The 6,377-nt window shown below is 42.9% G+C and overlaps 1 non-coding gene across 1 annotated transcript; it reads left to right on the forward strand.

The window, feature by feature from the left end:
• The first annotated feature begins 3,431 nt into the window (after positions 1-3,431).
• Positions 3,432-3,554, forward strand: LOC122678578. Its single transcript, XR_006336231.1, has one exon. It is a non-coding gene; the product is annotated as a small nucleolar RNA SNORA26 (small nucleolar RNA).
• Positions 3,555-6,377: the final 2,823 nt, after the last annotated feature.

Consider the following 6,377-nt stretch of genomic DNA (forward strand, 5'->3'; position numbering starts at 1 on the left):
TCACTCCTTGTGCCTCAGTTTCCCCAGCCTCAGGAACTGAAGGCAAAAGAGCCACACTACTACCTTTCCTGCACTGTGGTCAGAATGGAATTCAAAATGACTAAGGGAAAAGGAGACCAATATTGAAGACTTACAATTTCTTAGAGGGAAGACAGTGATCATTCATTGCTTTGGTGACCATGACCCCGAGGACTTACTATATTTCTGCAGATGGTTGGCCAGGGAGTAAGCAGTAGCTTGGGATACGAGGAATTTCTCTGTGAGGTCTCTGAAGTCCTGCTTGTACTTTTCCAGCTGCAACTGAAGCTCCTGGTTGATTTCCATGAGGGTACATTCTGCCCTCAGATCCGATAAAGAGGGAAGACATACTGCCATGGTGACATGTGGTAGAAGAGGTAGAAGCCAGGGGTGGGGAGGAGATATCCAATATATGGGGGAGTAAAACAAGCAAAATCACATTGGTTTAACCAGCACTGAGGGATGACAAAAACTGGATTTCCTGATTTACTATTGGGAACAACTAGAGGGTTCTCAACCACAAAAAGAAGTTGAAGATGCCAGAGCTCAGAGCCACAGGTGCTGTGTGGGGCTCAGACTAAGACAGGAGTGAAGGAGGGGGACCCAGCGTGCTAGGTAACCATCTGGAGTTGCCATAACAGAACTGGTAGGGGGAGGGGTTCATGGAATCTTGGGGGCCCCTGGCTTCCAGGTGCCTAGGCCATGACCATTTGTGAACATCACTACTGATAGCACCCAATCCCTCAGCAGCCACTCTTGGGTTGTCTACATACGTTCCGATACCACTGACCTATCTCCTTCCAAAAACTATCTAAGCTGAGTTCCCATTGTTCATTCTTCTGTGTATAAAAATATTCATGGGAGAAATACTTTGCCAGCAGGCCTTAATTCCTGTCGGGCTGTCATAAAGTCACCTCAGTTCAGTTCAGTTCATTTCCATCGCTCAGTCATGTCTGACTCTTTGCAACCCCATGGACTGCAGCACTCCAGGCCTTCCTGTCCATCACCAACTCCTGGAGTTCACTCAAGTTCACATCCACAGAGTCGGTGATGCCATCCAACCATCTCATCCTCTGTCATCCCCTTCTCCTCCTTCCTTCAATCTTTCCCAGCATCAGGGTCTTTTCCAATGAGTCAGTTCTTTGCATCAGGTGGCGAAAGTATTGGAGTTTCAGCCTCAGCATCAGTCCTTCCAGTGAATATTCAGCATTGATTTTCTTTAGGATGGACTGGTTTGATCTCCATGTAGTCCAAGGGGCTCTCAAGAATCTTCTCCAATACCACATTTTAAAAGCGTCAATTCTTAGGCAGTCACTTTGTTTTTAGTCCAACTCTCACATGCATTCAAGACTACTGGACAAACCATATCACCTCATCTTCTTTTTTTTTTTTCTAACCTCTTCTTTATAAACAGATCTTAAGGCTTTTCCACAAGTGAAGGACATCAAACTTGTAGATGTCATAAACTTCTTCTCTGTGTCTTCTCCAGTTTAGTCTGTCCTAAAAACTGTAGGATACAAATCAGAGTACAATACTAAGTGAATAAATAATTTTAAAAAATATTTTCGGTCCCATCTCAGTGCTTTTGCTGCATCCTGTTGTTATGTCATTTTTTTCTCTTTGCTGGGCAGCATGTTGTCTATAGAATAAACTGAAATTTGACAACCCTAATTTCTGAATTCTTCCTCTGGGTCTGGGTTGTTTTATTTGATTTTTTTTTAATGCTACTAAATACTGCATTTCATACTTTCACTTATGTATTTCACTGTAGCCTCACAAGAGCTCTTTCCAAGCTGTCAAAGTGACTAGAAGAGTTTATGTGTATATCCTAGAAAACATGGTGTGCTTGTGCCATCACGTCATTCTTATCTGACTCTTTGCGATCCCAGGACTGTAGCCCGTCAGGCTCCTCTCTCTATGGGGATTCTCCTTGCAAGAATCCTGGAGTGGGTTGCTCTGCTCTCTTCCAGAGGATCTTCGTGGCTCAGGGATCGATCCCGCATCTCCTGTGTCTCCTCCATTGCTGGCTGATTCTTTACCACTGAACCACTGAATACATGGCGTGCCTGTCTGTTTAGGAAAGATCTGACAGCCTCGTGCTATCGTTCTGTGTTCATTCAGTTCACCCACATATTGAACAGACCAGGGCTCCAGAGCAGTGTTGGTGGCACACACTTTGACCCATCTCTATGAGTTTTCCTCCTGCCATTGACCTGTGGTTGTATTCCAGAAACAGAGCATGGTTAAGTTCAGGGTCATAGGTCAGGGATCATGATGATCCAAAGTGAACATAAGCATTGTGTTCAGTGACATAGAAGCTGAGTTTGAGGAAAGAGAGACAGGCAGCCCTGGGATAGTGATGGTGTGAACCAACTCCTCATTCCCCTAGCATCTCTTCCTACCTGGACCTGTGAGTCTGAGACTTGGGGAACCCTTATAGCATCCATCTCTTCAGGTTAGCTGTTGGTCTAACCTGGATGGAGGGTGAAATGTGTGTGACAACAGGCCACTGAGTATTTGTTCATGTTAAGGTAAAAGATACAAAACTGGAACAACTATTTATGAAAGCTTATCTTCCCCACACCCACACACAATCCTCCAACTAAAATGCTTAATGATAATTGGTGTGTGAGATTCAGCAAAGGCTTGAAGGGAATCTATTTTCCGATTGCTGTGGGGCCTGACATTCTGTGGGAGAAAGAAAAATGTGTCAAATTTCTTCATTATAAATAGGATGAAACCAAAAAAGCTCACAGAGGGTATCTGACTTGAGGTCAAATGGGGATGAATTTTGCCATGCTAGCAGAAGTGTATAATAGGTACAGTTCATTGACTGATAACGTGCCAGGCATTTCACACATATTATGATACTTTCTTTTATCGTAATCATTCAAGGTAACATCATTGTAGAAGAAGTACATTAAAAAATTTATTCAACCAAAGTTAAAATTAAAAAAAAAAAACATTTTATCAAGGCAAGTAAGCTATTGCTTTGCATTTTGTAGGTAGGAGAATTCTATTGTGTTTATCCTGCCTTTACCCCATTTCATACTCCTCTGTTTCTCTGTGACCTGACTTTATTCCTAGAGCCCTACCTTTTGTCAACTGAACCATTTCTATGCACTGAGCAATAGCAGAAGTGAGGGCTGGGCCCTTCTAAAGGCTCCCTGAGCGCTGACGTGTTTCAGGACACCAGACACCGTCTGGAGGCAAGAGCAGCCCATCTGTCAGAACGTGTGTGTGCTAAGCTGCGCCAGCCGTGTCCGACTCTTTGTGATCCCATGGACTGTAGCCCTCCAGCCTCCTCTGCTCATGGAATTTCCCAGGCAAGAACACTGGAGTGGCTTGCCATTTCTTCCTCCAGGGAATCTTCCTGACCAGGGATCAATACCGTGTCTCCTTCACCCTTTCCATTGCCCTTTTCAGGCTGACGCAGTGCCTTAAGAGGCTAACACAGGAGGGTAAAGAAAGTCTCCATAAAACCCAGAGAAGAGATTTTTAGAACTCCTCTCTGGATCCTGTCTGGAGTCACAACTGAATCGGAAGATTTTAAGTCTTAGCACTTACTAGTATGTGTATAGTTAATACCAAAGTCATTAAATTTAAACTTGACCTTAGATTTGACAATAAAAAGAAAAAGAAAAAACCATGTCTCTTGCATGTCTTACATTAACATGTGGGTTTTTTACCACTAGCCCCACCTGAGAATCCCATCTATTAGAATGGGCAGCTGCTTTCTCAGCCCACTGAAGTTAGGAGGATGTCCCCGGACAGAAAGGGATCACTTCCCTTCAACTCAAGAATCTTTTCTCTCAGTGACTGTGCTCTACTGGGACGAACTCTCCTGAAATTGAATGCTCTTGCTAACTTTTTGGTTTCTTGTTAGATGGCTTGGGTATTTATAAAATTTTCTAACAAACATCTTTGTTGAAGTTTGCATTTATAGCAATGCAATTTATTTTTTAGAAAGCGGTGGCTTGGAGAGGATTGGTCCCATCAATGAGCAAACAAGGGTGAATTTAGCTTTCACTCAAAACCAGACTGAATTAAAAATTCGGCCTCTCACTTTCCTCAAGGTGGATGGTCAGCTGCCACAGGCATGTGTCCCCAAGGACTTGTGTCTCTGCTGTAAACTGGACAAGAGTAAAATGGGGTCAGATGGGCCTAGTCCTTCATTTCTAGAGTCTCCCTATAGTTCTCTGCTTTAGTCACTGGATTGGAAACACCCCTGTGCTTCTGCTCTGTCCTACTTCTGTGTTTGGGTAAAAGTTATACACCTCAGTGTGTTCTGTCCCCAAGCTGATCATTGTAAGAGTCACTAATCTGAGTTAGCACCCAGACAAGTGCACAGTCCTCTCCTGAAGCAACTGTGGTTCAGCGAGTTGAGGTGGGACCTGGAATCTATTTGTTAAAGGCACTCAGGTGTGCACTTAGTTTTACCCACTGATTTCATTGACCTCCCTCATGATTCGAGGGGATGATTATTTCATTTATGGTACTTTCAGTGTTCAAAATTGACTGGTGCCAAAAACATAACTCTCTGCTGCTTTGCAGTTGAAGAAACTGAGGCACAGAGAGGGTCTCTAACGGGCCAAGACCCCCTTGCAGTAAGTGCTGGAGCCACACCCGGGTAGCATCCCTTCTACTCCGAAACCCCAGCCCACATTTTCCAGTTCACTCTTGTGTCAGATTCTTCCAAATAGCTGTTTCCTTCCTCTATACTGCATTTCTACCGAAAACTTCCCCAATGTATTAATAATTTCTCACTTGATACTGTTTATCACAACAGATATTTTTCAGAGAAGTCTATCATTACCCCATGATGCATATTTGTGACTTTATTAAAAAACTGAATATGGGTGTGGGTAACTTTTCTATCTTTCCTCTTTCATTCATCAATTTGTGTTCTGTTTACTTATACCAGTATAGTCTCCTACTTACTGTAGTTTTAACCTGAGTTTTGAAATCTAGTAGAGTAAATCCTCAAACTTAATTCTGCATCTTGGCTAATTGAGATACTTTGATTTCCACTTACATGTTATAATTCGCCTGCAAAACTATACCTCCCCCCAAATGCCAGCTGCAATACTATTCAGAGGAACAAGGATTTGACTTTATAAAAATATTGTCTTCCAATCTATGAATATAATGTATATTTCTGTTTATTTAGGTCTTCTTTAATTTCTCTTAGCAATAGATTTCAGGAGTCGTCAGTATCTGTATTCTTAAGCATTAAATGATCATGGATGTTTCTCTCTATTATGTTTTACTGAATTTCATTTCCTAATACTGCTGGTATGGAGAAATGTGGTAGATTTTTATATGAGTCCTCTTGACTGCACCATTTAAAAATATACAACTAAATGCATTTTGATAGATGTATACACTATGGAAACCACAGCCAGAATCAAGATGCAGGGTGTTCCATTGGTCACAACTTTCCTTGTTCCCCTTTGCAGTGCATCATGCCCTCAACTCTTAGCCCCAAGGAACCATTGCCAGTTTAGATGAATTTGCCTTTTTAACAAATTTATACACTGGAACAGTATACATACTCTTTCTTGTCTGCAAATTAAGCACTCAACACATAGTTAAGAGATGATGTGCGTAAAGCCTCAAAATTATACATGCAGAAGAATATTATTACCATCTCTGCTTCAGAAATGAGTCCCATTATCCTAGACCCTGATAAGAATGAAGATCTCTAATTTTCTCCAAACACCATTTATCCACCTTATTGCACACTTACTTGGAGGACATCCACATGTGGGCACTTCCACGTTTCAGGCTGGGGGTCTAGGGCAGAGCCTCAGGGTCTCATCATCCTCCTCCGGGAATTGGTGCTCCCAGCAGTATAGACCTCATCCTCCTCCTGGAATTGGTGCTCCTAGCAGTAAAGCCAACTGGATCCGTCATGTGGATCTCCTCGGCAGGTGCACAAGTTCACTGTGGACTAAGTTACTCTCCTGGTCCTTCTTGCTCAGCTCAAGTTGCTCCTTGAGAACTTTCATGATGCTGTGCATTCCTCACTTCCTGTTGAACTTTCCAAGCTCAACTTATCCTTATCCTCACTTCCCTTGGCAAACAGCTCCTCGACCATTACCTTGCTTCTCTTTGGGTTTTCTCATCCTCCGAACCTGCTGATTTCCTTTCTTCCATCCCCTATCTCCTCTCTGTGTTTCCAGCGTGTGGGCCCAGTTGAGGCTCCTATAGTAGACACACAGAGAAGGAACCAAGATCAGGTCTTGGCTGCAGATCCCAGTGCACGTTTAACATGCATCTCAGTCTCTTATGCACTCAGAAAAAACTCAGCAGGAAAGGAATTTGGAGAATTGGAATAACCTTCTCTTACGGATGGG

The sequence above is a fragment of the Cervus elaphus genome, chromosome 20 (genome assembly GCF_910594005.1).
Source record: "Cervus elaphus chromosome 20, mCerEla1.1, whole genome shotgun sequence".
In the NCBI taxonomy this organism is placed as follows: Eukaryota; Metazoa; Chordata; class Mammalia; order Artiodactyla; family Cervidae; genus Cervus; species Cervus elaphus.